The 22,315-nt window shown below is 36.9% G+C and overlaps 1 protein-coding gene across 2 annotated transcripts in view; it reads right to left on the bottom strand.

The window, feature by feature from the left end:
* EXTL3 (exostosin like glycosyltransferase 3) overlaps positions 1–20,461 on the bottom strand; it is a 223,955-nt gene extending 203,494 nt beyond the window's left edge. Inside the window, exon 1 of one of the 2 annotated variants that reach the window (XM_053709532.1) lies at positions 20,365–20,461. The gene's annotated coding sequence lies outside the window, so the exon portion shown is untranslated. Of the gene's footprint in view, positions 1–19,644; positions 19,748–20,364 lie in introns of those variants that run through there. The other variant, XM_053709531.1, reaches the window with a different exon arrangement.
* Positions 20,462–22,315: the final 1,854 nt, after the last annotated feature.

Below are 22,315 nucleotides of genomic sequence, written 5' to 3'. Positions count from 1 at the left end.
GGAGGAAGCCGGATTCGTCATTTCTGACTTAAAGAGACACTAAACCCAAGAATTTTCTTTCATGATTCAAGTAGAGAATACAATTTTAAAAAACATTCCAATTTACTTCTATTATCTAGTTTGCTTCATTATTTAGATATCCTTTGTTGAAGAAATAGCAATGCACATGGGTGAGCCAATCATATGAGGCATCTATGTACAGCAACCAATCAGCAGCTGCTGAGCATATCTAGATATGCTTTTCAGCACAGTATATCAAGAGAATAAAGCAAATTAGATAACAGAAGTAAATTAGAAAGTTGTTTAAAATTGCCTGCTCTTTCTAAATCATAAAAGAAAAAGTTTGGGTTTCATGTCCCTTTAAGAAGAGGCTTCCGACAGCCGGGGGAATCACTGGAGCGGCATTCAGGAGAAAAGGAGTGAAATGTCAATTTTGATGAAATAAAGTGACCTTATTTATAATAGGTTTATTAAAAACCAGGCACTAAGTGATCTAAATTGACCTTCACTTTAAGTATGCACCGTGCACCAGCATTTTAAACACATCACTTGCTCAGATAGCCTAAAGTGCTTGTACCATCTGGTAATGACGCAATTTGTTAATTGCTGACATAATACAAGCCCCACTGGCACTCTGAACAACTGCAGCATTTAAAAGAATGCTGGTGTACTGAGAAAATCTAGCAATAACTTTTACTAGAAGCATTTTGCCAATACCTGTATATTGCAAATGTTTCTATTTAAAGATGTTATGCATCTATGTGCATTTGAATTTTGACTGGAATGTCCCTTTAACATTGCCAGTATAGTAGATTGCTGATCCAAGGAGAAATCTGACTGCTACTTTGTGACACAATTGGAAATTTATTAAATTTGAGTTTTTCGCCTCAAAGACTTATTAACAAGAAAGTTACACGTGAAGGCCTTTATTTTACTATGTAACTATGTACAACATGATGGGCCTCAAGGGATTTGGAAAGTACACAATTTTCTGAGTTTAATTACAAGAAAGGGGGACAAAATAAGTATTGAAAGTCTATTGCAAAGCTTTTTTTACTACACCAACATTTTATGTCACAATCTCAAAATGAAATTTTCATTTAAAAACAGATTATATGCAACTATGCAAAACAAAATTAGCAATCTAGATAAATGTTTATAGATTTTAACCCCTTAGTGACCAGAGCACTTTTCCATTTTCTGTTTGTTTGGGACCAAGGCTATGTTTACATTCTTGCGGTGTTTGTGTTTAGCTGTAATTTTCCTCTTACTCATTTACTGTACCCACACATATTATATACCGGTTTTCTCGCCATTAAATGGAATAACAATACCATTATTTTCATCATATTTTATAATTTACTATAAATGTTTTTTATAAAATATGAGGAAAAAATGAAAAAAAAAAAAAAAAACACACTTTTTCTAACTTTGACCCCCAAAATCTGTTACACATCTACAACCACCAAAAAACACCCATGCTAGATAGTTTCTAAATTTTGTCCTGAGTTTAGAAATACCGAATGTTTACATGTTCTTTGCTTTTTTTGCAAGTTATAGGGCCATAAGTACAAGTAGCACTTTGCTATTTCCAAACCACTTAGCGCTAGTTACATTGGAACACTGATATCTGTCAGGAATCCCTGAATATCCCTTGACATGTATATATATTTTTTTAGAAGACATCCCAAAGTATTGATCTAGGCCCATTTTGGTATATTTCATGCCACCATTTCACCGCCAAATGCGATCAAATAAAAAAAATAGTTCACTTTTTCACAATTCTAGGTTTCTCACTGAAATCATTTACAAACAGCTTGTGCAATTATGGCACAAATGGTTGTAAATGCTTCTCTGGGATGCCCTTTGTTCAGAAATAGACATATATTTGCTTTTTGGTAATTAGAAGGCCGCTAAATGCCGCTGCGCATCACACGTGTATTATGGCTAGCAGTGAAGGGGTTAATTAGGTAGCATGTAGGGAGCTTGCAGGGTTAATTTTAGCTTTAGTGTAGAGATCAGCCTCCCACCTGACACATCACACCCCCTGATCCCTCCCAAACTGCTCCCTTCCCTCCCCCACCCCACAATTGTCCCCACCATCTTAAGTACTGGCAGAAAGTCTGCCAGTACTAAAATAAGTTGTTTTTTTTCTCTTTGCATATTTACATATGCTGCTGTGTAGGATCCCCCTTAGCCCCCAACAGCTCTCTAACCCTCCCCCTCTACCTTACTGCGAGCCATCTTAGGTACTGTCAGCAGTCTGCCAGTACCCAGTTTACAATAAAATAGATTTTTCTATTTTTTCTGTAGTGTAGCTTCTCCCCCAAAGACCCCCCTCCCAGATCCCTTAGATATTTTTTTTTAGCATTCCCTTCCCCTTCTCCCACTTATAACAATTTTTTTCTGTAGTGTAGCAGTTCCCACCCGCACCCTCCCTGTGCAAGCGTCAATGACGTACGCCGTACGTCCTTGGTCAGTAACTGTATTTTTTTTTTTTAAAGGACGTACGGCGTCGGTCATTAAGGGGTTAACCTGACAGTGGGTTAAGTATGAAAATATATCACTGTTTAGACCTCTAAATATGCAATGATTTAACCCCTAAAAACTTAATATATAACTATAAATTTATCAACAAATATAATCCCAATTTAAAGTCACATATGGATTCTTTAACTAGTATGAGAGCTCACATCATTTTGTAGTATGTGGAAAAACAGTGAATCAAGAGATTAATTTACATTTTTCATCATTCAAAAGAATTAAAAGGACATTCTGGTCAAAATGTAACTGCACATAGATAAATTACATCTTTGAATAGAAACATATTTGCAGTATACATGTATTAAACATTCTTCTAGAAAAAGTTATCACAATTTTAATGTTAACATTTTTCTCTGCACGTGCATGTGAAGCATAGCTAGAAATTCTCAGTGCACTAGCATTTTTTAAAAAAAATGCAGCTGCTCAGAGCACCAGTGGGGCTTGTATCATGTAAGCAATTAAAAAAATGTAGTCAGAAAATGCAAGAACCTTAGGTTATTTGAGCAAGTGCTGTGTTTAAAATGCTGGTGCACAGTGCATACTTAAATACACTTTTGAAACTGCTATAGCTTTTATTAGAAGCATATTTGCTCATATGTATATATTGCAGATATGCTTCTATTCAAAATGTAAATGCATCCATGTGGATTTGGCTGGACTGTCCCTTTAAAGTGAATTTGTAGTTTTTAATGATATTACTGGGTTGTGTTACCCTGAAAGCCTTATCCCCATATAGTGCAAGCCAACAAGATACAAGCTATTTTGGAGCATGACCTTGTCCCATTCATTTCTTTGATACGTAGGACATAAAGACATTGAACGATATCATCGGGAATGGTTACTATTGGAAATTTGTATAGTTCACTCTAATACCCAACAGAAAACAAAACCCCGTGGGATGCGCTAGATAAAATGGTACTAAAGATTTGTTCTTCTACGGCTTATTTCATTATGAATGTTTAAACAAATGAATGAGCCACTTGCTGACCTCAAATATCTTTATCTGAAAAGTGAAAAGCTGCATTTCCTCTGATAAGATCCTCCAGTCTAGAACAGTTTGTCTAAGTACTAAATGACAAAAAAAATAATAAGTATTTTGAGCATGCAAATGCCATACTGCAAATACCTAATCACATGCATATAAATAAAAACCTACACAATTAGGTTGAAAGTCACATGATTCATGCTATACATGTTTAAAGGGACAGAAACCCCAACATTTTCTTTCATGATTCAGACAGAGCATGCTTTTTTACACAAATGTCTAATTTCCTTATATTATCTTTGTTTTCTTGGTATCTTTTGTTGAAAAGGAGGTGCGTTTGCTCAGGAGCCGGCCCTTTTCTGGAGCACTATAAGGCAGCAGTTTTGAAAGAATGTTATCCATTTTCAAAAGCACTAGATGGCAACAAAAAAAGGAAATTTGATAAGAGATAAATTAGAAACTTTTTTTAAAATGGTATGCTCTGTCTGATTCACAAAAGAAACCGTTTGGGTTTCTAGGTAATGTGTGACATAACAGAGCAATAACACAATGCTATTATTGTACTGTTGCTTGCAGGAAATTACATGTTGTTTAGCCCCTGTAAAAGAAAAATAACACCTTGACAGTGTATATAAAATGTTTACTTATACACAGTGAGAAAAAAAAATCAACTCTTGTCTATCTTTTGCTACTCCATTAACAAATCTAGATTGGCAAGTGGGTGGAGTTTGACTACTGAAAAAAAAATGTCAATCAAGGCGTAAACTTGTTCGGAAAATGTTTTAACGTGGTTGATATGTTATTCTAAAGCCATACAACAGAAAGTCTTGTAAACTACAAGGTGTTTTGAGTCACTTTAAATTCAGCACCAAATCAGCAAGGCACTGCTGATCCACAGATTAACATGGGCAGCTACACACATCTGCCTTGATTTGCTCTGAAGGTGACTGAGGTGGTTAAACACATAGCTCTCTCCAAGCTTATTAGAGCACGTTGCTGTTTTACCTTTCTGTGCCTTTAAACATGGGGTTTGTTTTTTTGCTTGCCAACACCCACCAATAAAACCGTGCAAGTTATCCTGAATCAAAGCAATAGATATTGCACTATTATCTGTTAGCATGAACTGAAACAGCCTTTATTTTAAAGGGCCTTATAGTCGAAAAATTACATGCTTTAATTTGTTAGAGAATGTAACTTTAAGACTATGGATCCTATGTGTTTAACCCTGGCAAAGGGAATTAACATACAGTAGAAGTACCACCCAGGACCCGCAGAGTACAGCTGGTCCAGAGTGGAAACAGACACTGATCCAATCAGCAGTGCTAGTCACACTACTCATCTGTGTAACTAGAGCTGCTGATTGGATCAGCAGCAGTTTCCACTCCAGCAGTACTCAAGCAGTACTTCTGTGTGTTAAACACCTTTGCAGGGTTAAACAAACAGTACTGCAAAGTTGCTAGTCTTAAAATTACACTCTCATGAACTGGAGAATGCATTTATTTTAATCTTTTTTTTTACTAATATGGCCCTTAAACTTTTTTCAAGGAAAATATTGTTTTCAGCATTCTAGAAAAAAACAAGCAGCCAGTAATATATTGGGGAAATTTAAATCATGGTTGAAAGAGCTATTAGCCTAGTAACTTCTAAAATTGTGCTCCTCATTCCTATTTTTAAAATAGAAACCTGCAGAACCCTACTAAATGGATTCTAATTGTCTGCAGGGTGAATTATTTAAACGCTAGTCAGTAAGACTTGATTTAAATCATGGTTTTCTACATAAATTAGGGATCTGCATTTGGAGGTCTGAAATGCGGAAGGCAAACCTTCGAGCCACTCTGCTATTTTCGTTGCCAAATTCATTCTTGTGCAAAAGCAACACGCTAAAATCTGGATTTGCACAAGAATGACTTTGGCAAAGAAAAAATAGTGTGGCTCGAAGGGTCGCCTTCTGCATTCTGAGGTTCATGCAACCTCCAAATACATCTCTCTAACAAATGTTTCATTTCTAGACTAACTTTTTAGATTATATATCCAGTTATATCAGAAAATGACTGATTTAGTTATATGGCCATATATAGATAATTATGAAATTGAGAGGTCTCAAGTTAATTAGGTTAATGGTTCATATTTGTACTTTATTGGAAGGAGACACAATCATTACTTTACAATAACAATTTAAATAAACTAAAAAAACAAATATTCATTACATTAAAATGGACATTGTACACAAAAATGTTCTTTGCATAAATGATTTGTAGATTATCAATTTATATAGCCCATCTGGGGGTGTTTTTTGAAAAAATTTATAGTTTTGCTTATCTTCAAATAGCATTGTGCTGATTTTCAGACTCTTAACCAAGCCCCAACATTTTAGATGTATACTGATGTATACAGACTTAAGATTGCTTCTATTTGTATAATGGGTCTTTTCATATGCAGGGGAGGGGGAGATGATCAGATCTCAGCCCCTTTCATTTGGTGTCCCAGCTTAACCTCATCAACAGTGCTAAATTGGGAGTTCCTAAATAAGTTTTTTAAAGGTTTTATACTGGATATTTTTATCAGTATCTGTGCATATTATTTATAGCTGTGTCTATCACATGTAGTTAAACGAAAATTGGTGTATACTGTCCCTTTAACAATTTAACATAAATTTATTTAACTAAAGCAATAACATTTGTTTCAATTTAATTTTTACTGCTTGCCTCTCCCTCCTCACACTTAGGTCCTTGTGCAGATATATTCCACTCCAAAAATCTTCTATTCATTGAGCGTCTTGACTCTTAGTAAGGGATCGATTCTGTACATAGTATAGCAGGGGAACAATGAGATTAAAGGGACAGTAAATGAAAAATTAATTATCCAGAAAAAAACTTTCCAAAGTACTCATAGTATCTAATATGCTTTGTTCTTTTGGTATCGTTTGCTGAAAAGCATACCTTGGTAGGTTTAGAAACAACAATGCACTAATGGGGAGCTACCTGCTGATAGGTCGCTTCCAATATATGCCACTTGTCATTAGCTCACCCAATGTTCAGCTAGCTTCCAGCAGTGCATTGCTGCTCCTTCAACAAAGAATACCAAGAGAAGAGAATGAAGCAAATGTGATAATAGAAGTAAATCTGCAAGTTGTAAAAAATCATATGCTCTTCTATCTGAATCATGAAAACAAGTCAAGCTCACAGAGACCAAAAACCAGTCCCGAGAAAACAATGGGAGGCAACGCCCAGACCGCAAAGAGTACAGAAACCACAAGATTAGGACCGGAATCCGAAAACAGAGAAGAAAACTTCTATTACAGTGCAAACGCACCCTAAATAACTACTGAAGACTGAGTCCTCAAATCGCAAGGAACTCAGAATATCAAGATATTCAGAAGCCAAAATATGTGCCGCAAACCCAGATAGAAACACCTGCACCAAGCACACGCAATAGTCATACCAGGATGACTTGTAAACAAAACTATTTGCATAGCAAGTAAAGAGCAACTGAAGTAGATTTTGATTAAAAAAAAAAAAAAAAATACACTTCCCAGAATTGAGAATCAAATCTGAGTTGTCAAAAGACCTAAAAGTTGCTGCTCTAACCAATATACCAGATCAGAGCACCAACCCCACCTTCAGAATACCAAGACATCCAAAACCAAGAGAAAACATTGAGGACCAAGTCGTCTGAAGAGGGAGTAGAACAAGGCTAGAGCAAACTACGAGGCCATGCAAGTGTGCCGCTAAACGTTTCCATAAACACTTCAGAGTACGTAATAAGAGGAACCCACCTTAGGAAAAGAATGCAAAGCATCCCAACCCCAGGAGAAAAACCCCTAAGCAAAGCTTGGAGAAGGAGACAACACAACCTATCATCCTCAATAGGGGAAAACCTAACTCCCAAAAACAGGAAAAAGGCCACAGGCCCTCTCAGAAGGCAGCTAAACCGCTATGGCTAATGGACAAGTCCGTAAGTCCCTAAGAATAGAACCACAAAAGGACCAAGTCCAAAACGCCCCTAAAAGGCAAGACCGCCAGGAACCGGCGGCAAGGAGGCCCTAAATCCTCCAAACCTTCACCCACGCAGGAAGGAACACTAATTCCCGACAGATATCGGAAACAGTGTGTCGCAGCAGAACTCCACCAAATCCCAGACGACCAGCTAAAAAGGCCAATGAGGACTGAACCAATACTCCATGCCACACAAACCCTTAGGTCCTTCCAGAATGCTCAGTAGAACTTGTAAATTAAAACAAGAATATTAATAATGTGAAGCACTTGGCGCCTTAACTGGATCGTCCAGGCAGAACAGGCGCCACAAGTCTGAATAGGGACAGAAGGATCTGAACCCAAGCAGGACTAGCCTGCAACCAAGGCCTCATATATTCACCACCAGAGGGAGAATAAACGGCAGATAACATAGGACCAAACACGTCCTCTAGAACAAAACTTCCGTGGAAGTAAACAGTGCGATCAAAAAGTCGCGAGTATCTATTCCAGAAAATAAAATTCCCGAAGTAAAAGTAAAACAAACCTGAGCTGTAATCAATAAACAATCATCCTAACCGGAGTGAATAAAGAAGGCAACTGGTAGGCTATCGCCCAATAAGAACAGACACACCCGCAGGAATAGCCCAACAGTGACCCTGTTCTTCCAAGCTCAGAACTGGAAAAGGATACTCAACAATAAGTCTAAGAGGAATACTTCATCCCCTTATATCTAATTCTGAAAGCTAAGAAAAAAAAAAAAAAAGACTAAGAATTCTAAGATCCATTAAAGATGGGATCTTCCAATGACGCCAAAGCGTGCCTCAATAGAACACAAAGGCGCATCAGTCTATATCGAAAAGCACAGCAAACCCCCGCCAGAGCAAAAGACGATTCCGGCACCCGAAAGATAATGGAACAATATCTGAAGCAACTTTCTGGAAGTTGCAGATTCGCCAGCGCCAAAATTATGGACATACGACATTGTGCCGAAACCCCCGGTGGGAACAAGCCACCTTTCCGAGAAGGATAAGCAAAGTCTGGGTTATCTGCATGCAGAGTAAGAGATGGTGAAAGGGAACTTGCCACTCGGAGGACAGAAGACTCAGAGGCGGATTGCTTCTCCGATCCCGAGGAAACGAGCACTCTAATACGGCATTCAGAACATAACTGATAGGCTTGTATCATCTGGGGCAAAACGCATTCTGAGCAAGGAGTAGAATCTGAAACAGAGACGTTCGTCTCCACAATATCAGACTCCTCCATAACTAGGATATTGAATACAAAAGAGTGGTCTAAAAAAATCTAAACGGCAACCGAGACCCACAATGGCTGGGCACTTTCCACCTCCTATGAACCAGACATCAGCAGACAAGAATTTCTCCTTCGCCACATGGTCAGGAATGCGTAAATGGAGCCCAAAAATGTGACCACACCCGTTCACCAGATGAACCGTATAGTCCAAAAAAAGTGCGCCAATAACCCCCCTCAGGAGATATTAACCCTTGATTTCAAGATACAAAAGGAGCCTCACTGAGACCCTGAGTTATAAAAGTTAGTCCCGCAAGGTGGTAGCCCCTTGGGAAAACATCTGCAATACAGTACATTTCATCAAGAAAGTAAAATGAAACGATCTTACTGGAATCTACGCCGTGGAAAAGGAACACGGCCCTTCAAGTGTGACAGATAGTAACATTGCTTCTGCCATGGACTTGATAGAAGAAAGCAGGCAGCGAAAACTCGTCAACGCCGATTGCTTGTGGAGCTGTTAATATGAGTCGGGATTGTTTCGCAGAAAGACTCTCCCTGCATCTCCGGACTCTAACTTTCATTCATGCTTTCACTGAAAGGCTGACAGGACTACTTAAAACTCCAGTCTCATGCCGAAGAGTACTACCCTACATAAGAGACTAATCTAAAACTTCTGACACTTCTCTGCCAACCTCCTGGGACGAAAGGCTAAGAATGACTGGGGGATGAGGGAAGTGGGAGGGGTATTTAAGCCTTTGGCTGGGGTGTCTTTGCCTCCTCCTGGTGGCCAGGTTCTGATTTCTCAAGAGTAATGAATGCAGCTGTGGATTCTTTCCATTTATGAAAAGAAACATTTTGGGTTTATGCCCCTTAAAAGTCTACTTCTCAAATGTGTATGTTTATTTTATAACTTTTTTGCTGTGACAAAGAGGCCTGTTATTTCTGCACAAAACCAAGAATATGTGATAATATATTCTAGATGGGGAAAAAATACCCAAACTAATCTTACAGAACCCTCTTGAAGAGCATTATATTGTGAATGAATTAATAGAATTAATTTACCAAAAAAATTAAACATTACAGCCATGAATATAAAGCATCATGCTACATAATTAAAAACTAATCCTTACTTCAGGATGAATAACCTTTGGATTATAATACATCTGAAATATTTTTTATACGAAATGCTTTTTAGGGAAAATCTATCCTATTTAAATAAACCAGAAGGTGGCGCACAGCTAAAAAGGTACAAGCTGTACTGTTTAAACCTAGTATCAAGTTACAGCCTTTGAACTACAGATCTAATTCTCTTAATAAAAATTAAGGAAGATATATTTCTGCATTCACAACAAAAACAAATATTAGCTAAAAGGTTAGTCTAATTTAAGAGCTAGAACGAATAAGTCTGTGTACGCAATATTTTATAGCCAGATTTTAATTTCCCTGCTACAAACATAATTGCTATATTAACCACTCGGTTGCCACAGAGAGAAAAGCAATATACTGCCATGGAATGTATTATTGCCCACTGCTGCTGGCAAGAAGATAATTCAGTAAATTATTTACACTCGCTTCACTCTGATTTAAGAGGAGTTGAGCTTGGTTTTAAAGAGATGGAGGAGTCGAAATTGAAATGCGCACGAAATCATTTTTACGAGAAGAATTTTTGCTTATGGAAGTATATTCGAAAAAAAAAAAGGTGTCTATTTAAATACATCCATGCACATTTCAGTTTTGAAATATCAATTTAAAGGGATAGTCTACAATATAACTTATTGTTTTAAAAGACAGATAATCCCTTTATTATTAATTCTCCAGTTTTCCATAACCAACACAGTTATATTAATACACTTTTTACTTCTGTGATTACCTTGTATGTAAGCATCTTCTGACAGCCCCCTGATCACATGACTTTGTATTTATTATCTATTGACTTGCATTTAGTACTGTGTTGTGCCAACTCTTAAATAACTCCCCGGGCATGAACATGATGTTATTTATATGGCCTGCATGAACTAGCAGTCTCCTGTTGTAAAAAGCAAATAAAAAAAGTATGTGATAAGAGGCTGTCGGTAGTGGCTTAGAAACAGGCAGAAATTTAGAGGTTTGAATGTTATAAAGTGCATTAATATAACTGTTGGTTGTGCAAAGCTGGGGAATGGGTAGTAAAGGCATTATCTGTCTTTTTAAACAATAACAATTTTAGTGAAGACTGTCCCTTTAAGTAATCTTGGGTTTTCACCTTCAGTTGCAACAAAGCAAATCATCTGAAGCACGATTATTACATGCAGTTTTGTTGAGTCATGTTTTAGCTGCAGCTACACTACACATCCTAATGTATTAGATCTGAAATAGACTAGAATCCCCACCATCCTGTATAAATCACATTGGTTTGCAATATTACAGAAAAAAGAATCATTGTGCAATGCTGCCTGATTCTGTAACACTGAACTTGTTTTGCTTATACTGATCCACGGCTGTATGAATATGATGTTTGCATTGCCTACTACATAATGCCCTTGGCACATTATTATTAAAAAAACACCACTACATTTGCACCCCACTGATATTGTAAGCAAATCTGATTCACATGTAGCATGATAGGAATTATAGTTCCCATCACACTGTACAATATTCACAGCATGATGGCTGTGGCTACATCAAAATGCTGCAGGAAATCTGCACCCTGAGGAAACAAACGCCCTTTCTGCTGGGGCAATCAAGGTTAAAGGGATACTAAACCCACATGTTTTCTGTCATGATTCAGATAGAGCATGCACTTTTAAGCAACTTTCTAATTTACTCCTCCTATTAAATTTTCTTTGCTCTCTTGGTATCTTTATTTGAAGAGGCAGCAATGTAAGATTAGGAACCGGTCCATTTTTGGTTCAGCACTTGCCGATTGGTGGCTAAATGTAGCCACGAATAAAGCAAGCAATCCTCAAGTGCTGAACCAAAAATGGTCCGGCGCCTAAGCTTGTATTCCTGCTTTTCAAATAAAGATACCAAGAGAACAAAGAAAAATTATTAGGAGTAAATTAGAAAGTTGCTTAAAAGTGCATGCTCTGAATATTTGGGTTTAGTGTCCCATTAAATTACTGCAACAAATGAGTTGTGATGCAACAATTTAACACAGCTGCAATCAAAGCGTTAATTCAATGCCCAATTGTGCCATGAGAGAAAGATTTTCAGGCTTTTATTTTGGATGTTTTTAATGGGCTCGCCTAGAAATATTATGGCTTGTACTGTTGGTCTTGAGTAGCTTTTGTTACTTTCAGTCACAACATTTTTCATTGCATCTTCAGCTGTCAGTCAGATACAGGAGTATTTAATTCCATGTATTGAGCTTTTTTGTCGATGTGAGTACTCATGAACGATTTTACCAAGATAATCTGAACTGCATTAAAGGGAAAGTCTACTTAAAAAGATAGATAGATAATCCCTTTATTACCCATTCCCATTTTTGCATAAACAACACTGTTATTTTATTATAATTTTACCTCTGTGATTACCTTGTATCTAAGCCTGCGAAGGCAGCCGCCTTATCTCAGTTCTTTTGACAGACCTGCATTTTAGCCAATCAGTGCTGACTCATAAATAACTACAGATGACAGGCAGTCTTCAAGGGGTTATAAATTAGCATGAGCCTACTTAGGGTTGGCTTTCAACAAAGAATACTAAAAGAACAAAGCAAATTTGATTACAAAAGTAAATTGCATGCCCTATCTGAATCGAAGAAAGTTTAATTTTGACTAGACTGTCCCTTTAAATAAACCAGGGTAGCGTATCACAGTACATGCTAGCTGAAGCAATTTGCAAACGTTAAAGAGACAGTGTACATAAAATTGATTTTCCCTTAAAGGGACAGTCTACACCCGTATTAACCGTCGCTTATGTTAGATTTAGTGATTATAGTTTTAACTCACCCCCATTCAGTTAGAATACTGCTTCACAAATGGAGTTATTCATATTCCTAACTCACTTTATATTCGTTGTAAATGGCGGCCATGCTCCGCCTACTATCTACATCATCAAGCCTCTAGATTTAAACGATCCAATCAAAAATAGATCACGGATGGAAAATCATGATCGAGCTTTCGTCGTTTCACGCATGCACACCTAATGCGGAACTTAAAAAACGGAACCAAAGTGTAGCGTAGGAACTAAAAATCAATGTGCGGAGTTTCAGACGTGCAGCACAGACGGACTTCATTCACGTCACTTGTGAATATAGGAGCATGCGTGTTTACACGCATGTGACGTAGGTGGCTGACCGTGCACGAGTATGAGTTAGATAGAGAAGGGGAGTAAAAGGTAGAAGGAGAAGTGAATGGGCGGAGTTTGTCGGCCATTTATAATGACTGAAAATAAAGTTTGAATTTCGGAGATCTCAGTTTGCGAGTCAAAATCTGAAGGGCAGACCGGGTGAGTAAGAACCATCATCACTTAATCGAATGTATAAGCGACGGTTAATACGGGTGTAGACTGTCCCTTTAATCTGTTTACACTGACTTGTTATATCAGATGCAAAGTGTAAAAGGTATGTGAAATTATTTGTGTTTATGTTTATACATTAAATAGCTGGTCTTATTCTTTGAAACCAAACCATAACCCATTAAAATGGGTTACGCTTGGAGGGAAATCAGATGTCCTTATTTTATCACTTTCTATACACACACATGCTTCTTCATATTATCTCTATCTGTATACCAAAACCCATACTTAGAGAGAACAATTAAAAATTAACATTTTATTGCTTATGTACCATTTCAGGTTTGCGGATTATGATTTAATTGACTGGGTTAGACTTTTTCTTTCTATGTGTTTTTAATATTAGATTCAATTGTGTGGTGTTAAATCTCTTCATGTGATAGTGTGAATGTTTTAATAACGATGTGAGAAAAAATATATTATTTATGGATAATCAAGTGGTGAAAAAATAATTTCTTTTTAGTGCAAGTGTTGTGCAAACGTGATAAATAAAACGATATTTAACATAAATTGTTATTTTTTTATATTGTAGTGTAAATGTTATTGTGCGATAATTATGATGAAATAAAAAGGGGAACGTTCTGATAGTGATTCTGCACTTATTGTACTCTCTTTGTTATAGATTTACTAGAAGCCCTTGAAATAATTTTAGATGTATACAAATTATAAATATATATTCAACATTTATTACAAAGCACTTTTTTTATAAAAAAAAAAAAAACTAATTTAAATGGTTCAATTTCTTCAGCCTATTCAATAAAGTATATTAATGGAAAGAAGGTTAAAAAATAAACGCTTTAAAAAATAATAAATGCTTAAAAGATGACACTGGTGTAAAAAAAAAAGCCCTTAAAAGAATGGTAAATTCCCCAACATGTTATTTTTCAGTTGACAAAATATGAAAGTTGTTATATAATTTTGGCCAATATAACACACGTTAATATTGCACTTTGCACATATATTTATATTTTACTGCTCAGTCTCTATTTTAAGCACTTAATCTGGTAGCAAACAGTGATTTTGTAGCCAGTAGATCAAAGGAGGTCTTGATAAAGGCTTTGAGGAGCCGATACGCGTGGATACAACTTAATAGCTTCAACTATAGAAGATAACTACATCTAGCTCCCAGGACCGCTGCAACCATAGCACCTGCAGTATTATATAGCATATACGGAGGGACTTTGGGGGAATAGCGGTAGGAGCAAAGAAGAAATCCTTTTGAATCAAATTAGAAAGCGCGCGCACTCACGAACATCCAGCTAGTATCTATTGGTCCATGAAGCCCATGTGATCAAGAATCTCACTTTGGAAACAGAGTCCTAACGGCTAAGGACGCCACAACAAAATAGGACAATCAACCTCTCCACTATACAGTAAGATACATTGTTACAAAGGATATCATACAAGGTGAAGTAATATTACTGAAAACCCTAAATGACCGTAGAAGTGAACGGAATTGTCTAAATTTGAAACAAACTTGGCGTTTATATTTGCAACAAACTTGGCACTTGTATCTGATCTACTGGCTACAAATCAGAACGTTCCCCTTTTTATATTCACACTATCACATGAAAAGAGATTTAACACCACACAATTTAAAGGGACAGTCTAGGCCAAAATAAACTTTCATGATTCAGATAGGGCATGTCATTTTAAACAATTTTCCAATTTACTTTTATCACCAATTTTGCTTTGTTCTCTTGGTATTCTTAGTTGAAAGCTTAACCTAGGAGGTTCATATGCTAATTTCTTAGACCTTGAAGCCCACCTCTTTCAGATTGCATTTTAACAGTTTTTCACCACTAAAGGGTGTTAGTTCACGTATTTCATATAGATAACACTGTGCTCGTGCACGTGAAGTAATTGTGAGCAGGCACTGATTGGCTAGACTGCAAGTCTGTCAAAAGAACGGAAAAAAGGGGCAGTTTGCAGAGGCTTAGATACAAGATAATCACAGAGGTTAAAAGTATATTATTAAAACTGTGTTGGTTATGCACAACTGGGAAATGGGTAATAAAGGGATTATCTATCTTTTAAAACAATAAAAATTCTGGTGTAGACTGTCCCTTTAATCTAATATTAAAAACACAGAACTAGTTACATTGAATATATGACTATCTACTAAAAATTCCCGAATGAACAATTAATAATTATAGAAAGAAAAAGTGTAACCCACTCAATTAAATCCTAATCAGCAAACCTGAAATTTTAGAAAAACCAGATTGCCTGTGGCGCCCCCTACATAACCCTCACTTTATCTGTATGATCTATATGTGGAGTCATTTGTGAGAGACTCCATTAGTAAGGGAGGCTAGATCTGGTATAGACTTGACACAGTTCAATTAATCCTTTTTGACGTACTGCTTATCTACCCTACCTCCCAGTAGGAGTGTAGTTTCTTCTGCTGGCTATGTTTCTATACTTTAATGTATGTCGAGATGCCCAAAGCACAAATTGCATAATTTAAGGAGAAGTTATATTTAACAGAAAATGTTATTTTGCAAAGTATTACATTGCCCCAACCCGGCTATATGTATATGTAGCATGCAATATATCTCAATATGCAGCTACATGACTGCAGATGAGCAGCAGCGCATTGGTACTGTGACCCCCAACATACTTAGCTTGACACATTCCGAAATTAGTGAACACAAAAATGCATAGAGCTAGATCAGCAAATAATTATCACTTACAACATCATACTGATATTAACACTTTGCTACATTACAAGTAAAACTTGTCACCCTCTGAGATGTGAAGGGGGAATCAACTAAATCTACTTATGTGAACACCTGTGCTCCCTGTATGCCAGAAAGTTTATAGATGTTTTGGTGTGAAACTGAAGAATCTGTGTCAGAGGGTTAATGGACACACCTGCACATCAGGTTTCTTATCTCTTCCTTAATCTGTAGCTGAATACTTACTAAAAGAACATACAATTTAATACATTATTTTCATCCCTAACATATTTAACTTTGAGATACTTACAAGACATTTATGTTGTGTTGCTATAGAATAACATAGCAGCCAAGTCTAAAAGTATTAAAAAAAATAAAATCATCATTTTAACTGCAATTTGGATAGCTAAAATTACTTAAAGGGACACTGTACCCAAAAAAAATTCTTTCGTGATTCATATGATTCAGATAGAGCATGCAATTTTAAGCAACTTTTTAATTTACTCCTATTATCAATTTTTCTTCGTTCTCTTGTTATCTTTATTTGAAAAAGAAGGCAAAAATGGGCCGGCATCTAAACTTACATTCTTGCATTTCAAATAAAGACACCAAGAGAATGAAGAAAATTTGATAACAGGAGTAAATTAGAAAGTTGCTTAAAATGTCATGCTCTATCTGAATCACGAAAGAAAAAATTTGGGTTCAGTGTCCCTTTAAAAACAAGGCACAATAAATAAATAAAGCTTATTCCAAAGTTGTTTCTTTATGCATAACTAAACATTTAAAATAAAATGAGATTTTAATATAAAATGCTTCATTATAAATTATAAAACAACTTTATGATATACTTTCATTATTTGTTTTGTCCCCTTTTCCAGTAATTTAACAACAAACCATGGAGATTCCATTAACCCCTTTTGTGCCAGCACAATAGTGTTAAAATCTGAACTTCGATGTAATCATGTGATATCAAGGCTAGGATTGGATAATGGGGGGCGGCCTACGCTGCTAGGCACATCGCCCAGGCCAATTTTTGACTGCATCAAAGGGGGGGGGGGAAGCTGTAGGACGTTACATGCTGTCCTAATGGCGTTAAAGCCTAGTGCTGTTAGGACGGCATGGAGCGTCCTAACGGCACAAAGGGATTAACAATGAATTATACAAATAAGGAAAGAGGTGAGTGGAATGTGACAATTGAAAAATAAGTGCAGCAAATAAGGTTTTAATCTGTTCTAATAACATTCAGAATTTGCTGTATGCTAATCTAATAATATTGTAATTACAGCATCCCTTTAGTTACAGTTGTAGGCTTGCATGCTACTACACTATTAATCAATGGTAAAGGAATAAAAACGTATATTTTTTTTAATGATACGTGCAGAATACATTTAATTATAAAAAAATACATCAAAACTTCAACTCACCAAGTGACAGCAACAGTTTTAAGCAACTAAAACAAAAAAGTATCACTAAATTATTAAAGGAACATCTATAGCGGATCACAGTCAATAAAGCAGGCCCATGTTTTACAGCTTGTCACTTGCTTCCCTAACATATAGCTTTCCGAGAACACCATTAGACCACCCATAGAACTGTCACATGTAATGCTCTTTAAGATCACATGCCTGTTATGAAATCTTAAAAGGGATAGTGTACTGTAAAATAGGTTTCCCTTCAATTTCTTTCCTTTTATACTGACTACAGATTATAAAAATGTATGGGAAATTGTGCCTTTAGTTTTATTGTTTCATATGAAATAGCTGTTTCTGCTAATTGAATTAAAATCACCCTTATATCATCTCACTGTATATGCAGTGACACCAATACTTAAAGAGTACAATGGAAAATTAGCATTTTAGTACCTCTCTATATCACCCCCACTTGGGTGATTTATTCTAAACGTTCTAGTGTACATATAGATGGGACTACAAGGTGCAAAAGCAGGTTTTTTTTTTCTTTCAAATAGCAAAATAAAGGTAAGGAGCTGATTGTGAACAATGTAATACACTCCAGGAGGTAAAATGGATCAAATTAGACCTATCCACATTATCAAAGGTCTTTCACATAGAAAATGCAGGACAATTGGAATTTAATTTCTGACTATTTATTTTTAAAATATATAAAAACATAATATTTTCTCCATCTCTGTTCTTACCTTACCAATCCCTAACAATTAGTTTTCTCAAACCACTGTTGCTCATAAACTGCTCTCTTGAAGCACAGCCAATAGCCTTACTACATAGAGTGTGCTCACATCATAGTCCATATACATCTCGCATATTAGCCAATTCTTTAAAGGGACAGTAAAGTGAAACGTTATTTCATTATTCAGATAGGGCTTGCTTCTTACACAATTTTACAATGTACTTCTATTATACAATTCACTTTGCTCTCCTGGTATCCTTTGTTAAAAATAATAACCTAGTTAGGATCAGGAGCAGCAATGCACTTGTGGGAGCCAGCTGCTGATAGGTGGCTGCACATATATGTCTCATCATTCGCTCAACCCAGCTCCCAGAAGTGTATTGTAGCTCTGTCAACAAAGAATACCATGAGAATGAAGTATATTAAAAAATAAATGGAAATTTGAAAGTTGTCTAAAACTCTATGCTCTATCTGAAGCATGAAAGAAAAAATCTTGGGTTTGTGCTACTTTAATTCTCATTTGTCTTTCTCACAACCCTACTATTGCAGTCCTGGCATGACAGCTCCCACCAGTCCTGTTTACAGCTCTACCACCAGGATTTATATAAATATGTATTTACCACAGTTTATCCAACACAGCCCTTGATATCACAGAACTGTTATATCAGTCTTCAATATAACTGTCTGCTAGTGCTACATGGTTCTCTTACACATTTTCTAGTAATCTCTGATCACATTCTCCCTAATAAAACAACATTACACAGCTCATCAGAGTCCTGCAGTGTATGTAACAGCTCATACTTTACAGTTCACTACCATATTAGTCTGTATAACACCCTGTACAACACAAAGTGTTCATATGACAGCAACTGATAAATACCCCTATATCACATACCCTACTACACAGCTCTCATATCATCAAGTCATTTAGCTATCATGATATGGGGGACGCATGTCTCATTACAATCTTCACACCTGTAAGGCTTTCATAACAAACTATTAAATGTGAAGCTTGTTCATATTTCAACAGTCCATTTATTTTGCAGCTTATGAGATACAGAGCCATATCCCACACTTTTTCATACAGCCCCTACTATACCACCGTCATATTTAAACACCATTCTACACGGCTGTGCTGCTACATCTCCTGGCATATAACTCTCTGATCAGACCCCGTTATACCAAGTGACCCTCTAACAGAGCTTCCTAATATCAAAGCCCATTACATAGCACTAAGAACCCCCACCCAGAGTTACACAGATCCCATCAATTACAAAGCGTTTGCATTCCAGCTCCTTGATACACAGCGATCTCATAACAGATGCCCAATGTGCAGCTACCACAGTATGCACCTTCCTCTATTGCGATCCTATATAGAAGCCTACATTTCTCCCTAACTAAAAAGTGACTGTAATACAGTTCCCTCTTCACAGTCCTCAGTACACTGCTCCCTCTTGCAGAAAGCCCTGCTGCTCCGAGCCACTAAATGACAGCATGACTCTGGTTTATTTCACTCCACGTTCTCTGTACTCATTGTCCAGGTTCTCTCCCACCCTTTCCCGTTACTGCCTAACCTTACCGAGCTCACTCAGCCGCCGCTTCTGCTCTGTCTCCTCCACAGCTAGTACTGTCTGCGCGAGCCACAAACCAGTGCGCGCCGAAACCTCGCGAGACTACGCGTGCCTTGCCCACCTCACTGGGCAAAAACCGAGAAGGAGGGGGGCGCGAGCTCGGTACTGGTAGCAAGATCGCGCGAGACTACATGGTCAGTGAAAGTCGTCATGGAGACCTTTCGTTTTCTTTCTATATTTTTTTTTTTACCTTAAAGGGACAGTAAACGCTTAGAGTCTGACATCGGAATTTGTAATATAATACACGCACAGTATAAAAAAGATTTGCATTATAATTATTTCCAACCACTTTTTCTGTAAATTTCATATGAAAATTGTAGATTTTTGTGAAAGTACAAATGACAGGCTTCACAAGCTTCGCACCCTAATTTGAGGTTTATCTTTTCTGATGAAGACAAACCATGGAGAATTTGTTTACACGATGACAGTCGAATTTGATCAATTGAAAAACAATTGCAGTAAACAAGGTGTCTATTCTAAAATAAAACACAATGTGCCTATCTATTGGCTATTGGAAGGCTGCATTAAAATGTAATTAGAAGGTATTCGGTCTCTCTTTAAAGTGATTGTAAAGTTTAATGAATTAAAGCCTAGTGTCTAAAAATAATCTTAAAAAAGGGGCACTTTAAGTCATTAAACTTTACAAAGATGCTTCTCTTTTAAAATACCGTTGCGTTATGGTAAACACATCGCTGATCCTCCGCCCGCAATCGCTAACTGTATTGAGCAGATTGATGACGAATCCGGCTTCCTCCAAACGTTGCGTGTCCTGCTTTGGCGTTCAGCTCGTGAGGCACGCAACAATATGCTAAAGAAGGTAGGAGATGCAGGCGGAGGATAGGCGGTATGTTTACCATAACGCAATGGTAAGTATTTTAAAAAGAAGCCTCTTTGTAAAGGTTAATTAATTAAAGTGCGCCTGTTTTTAAGAGTTTTTTTTTAGATACTGGGCTTTAATTTCTTAAAGTTTACAATCACTTTAAGACTGAAAATTTAAAAAAAGATCTTAAAAGTTTTTTTTGTTTTTTTTTGCATTGTGCATTCCTGCTCCTGAGCCTACTTAGGTATGCCATTCAACAAAGGATACCAAGAGAACAACACAAATGAGATAATGGAAATAAACGATAGTGGTTGTTTACAATTATATGCTGTATCTGAATCATGAATGGAAGGGGAAAAAACGGGTTTCATGTCCATTAAAAAAAGAGAATAAGGTGTTGTGTTACGCACAGATATAAATAAATGTGTTAGGATATGGCGAGTTTACAAAATCTAGGAAATTTCAGGGTGAAAAATGCTCACTGATAATGCAAAACTTAAAAAATGCATTCACCCAAAAGGTGCAAACAAAAATACATACATTCCATAACTAGGGCCTTTTTAACCCCTTCAGTGCCTAGCCATTTCACACTCCTAAATCTGTTTTTAGTTATTTTCCCTATCAGCTTCACTATTTATTTATTTTTTTGTAATACTTGTTTTTTCATCAGATCAGACACTTTTTAAAAAAATAACAGTTTGCAGAAATAACCACATCTGGAAAAAGCTACCATATAAAATGGCAAAAAATGTGTTACAGTTTTTGCGTCTTTTTTTTAAAGTGTAGTTGTATCTTTTTATATAGTGTACATAGCAAACAACATAATGAGAATCATTGTTTCCTAAATCAAACATATATTCCTCATAGTACCTCAGTTCACCTCCTTAAAACACACACCTATCTATCATCTATCTATCTAGTACTTGTAAAGCGCAAACTAATCACCCGTGAGGGTCTCAAGGCACTAAAGGAGGTGAAAAAGAGGGGGGCTGAGGGAAGATGATTCAGTCGAAGAGCTAGGTCTTGAGGTCCTTCCTGAAGTTAGTAAGGGAGGTGGATTGTCTGAGGTGCAGCGGGAGGGTGTTCCATGTCTTTGCTGCCATATAGGAGAAGGATCTTCCTCCAGCCGTTGTTTTCTTGATGCGGGGGATGACTGCGAGTGCCTGGTAGGCAGAGCGGAGTTGTCTGGAGGAGGTGTAGAAATTGACGGTTGATGTATTCGGGACCGATGTTGTGGAGGGCCTTGAATGCGTGGGTTAGGGGCTTGAAGGTGATTCTCTTGTTGAAGGGGAGCCAGTGCAGTTTCCTTAAGTGTTCGGTAATGTGGCTTTTGCGAGGGATGTCGAGGATGAGTCTGGCCGAGGTGTTCTGGATGTGTAGCAGTCGTTACAAACAATTGTAATTTAAAAAATAAAATAAATTATTTGTGGTCACTTTGAACCTTCTTACAATTTATACAGAAAATGAATAGAAATAAAATACTTAAAAACCCATTTTTTTTCTTTCGTGATTCAGAAAGAGCATACAATTTTAAATAACTTTCCAGTTTATCTTTATAATCAAATTCGCTTGGTATCCTTTGTTGATGGAGGACCAAAGCACTACTAGAAGCTACGTAAACACATTCAGTGACCCTATGACAGGAGGCATATATCTGCACCCACCAATCCCAGTAGTGGATTACTGCTTCTGAGCCTACCTAGGTATGCTTTTCAACATAAGATACCAAAAGAACAACGCAAATTAGATAATAGAAGTCAATTGGAATTTTTTTTTTCAATTGCATGCTGTATGTGAAT

Source organism: Bombina bombina, chromosome 4 (genome assembly GCF_027579735.1).
Source record: "Bombina bombina isolate aBomBom1 chromosome 4, aBomBom1.pri, whole genome shotgun sequence".
NCBI classification, from domain to species: Eukaryota; Metazoa; Chordata; class Amphibia; order Anura; family Bombinatoridae; genus Bombina; species Bombina bombina.
Note: the sequence above shows the minus strand (reverse complement) of the source record. Positions and strands in the feature narration are given on the sequence as shown.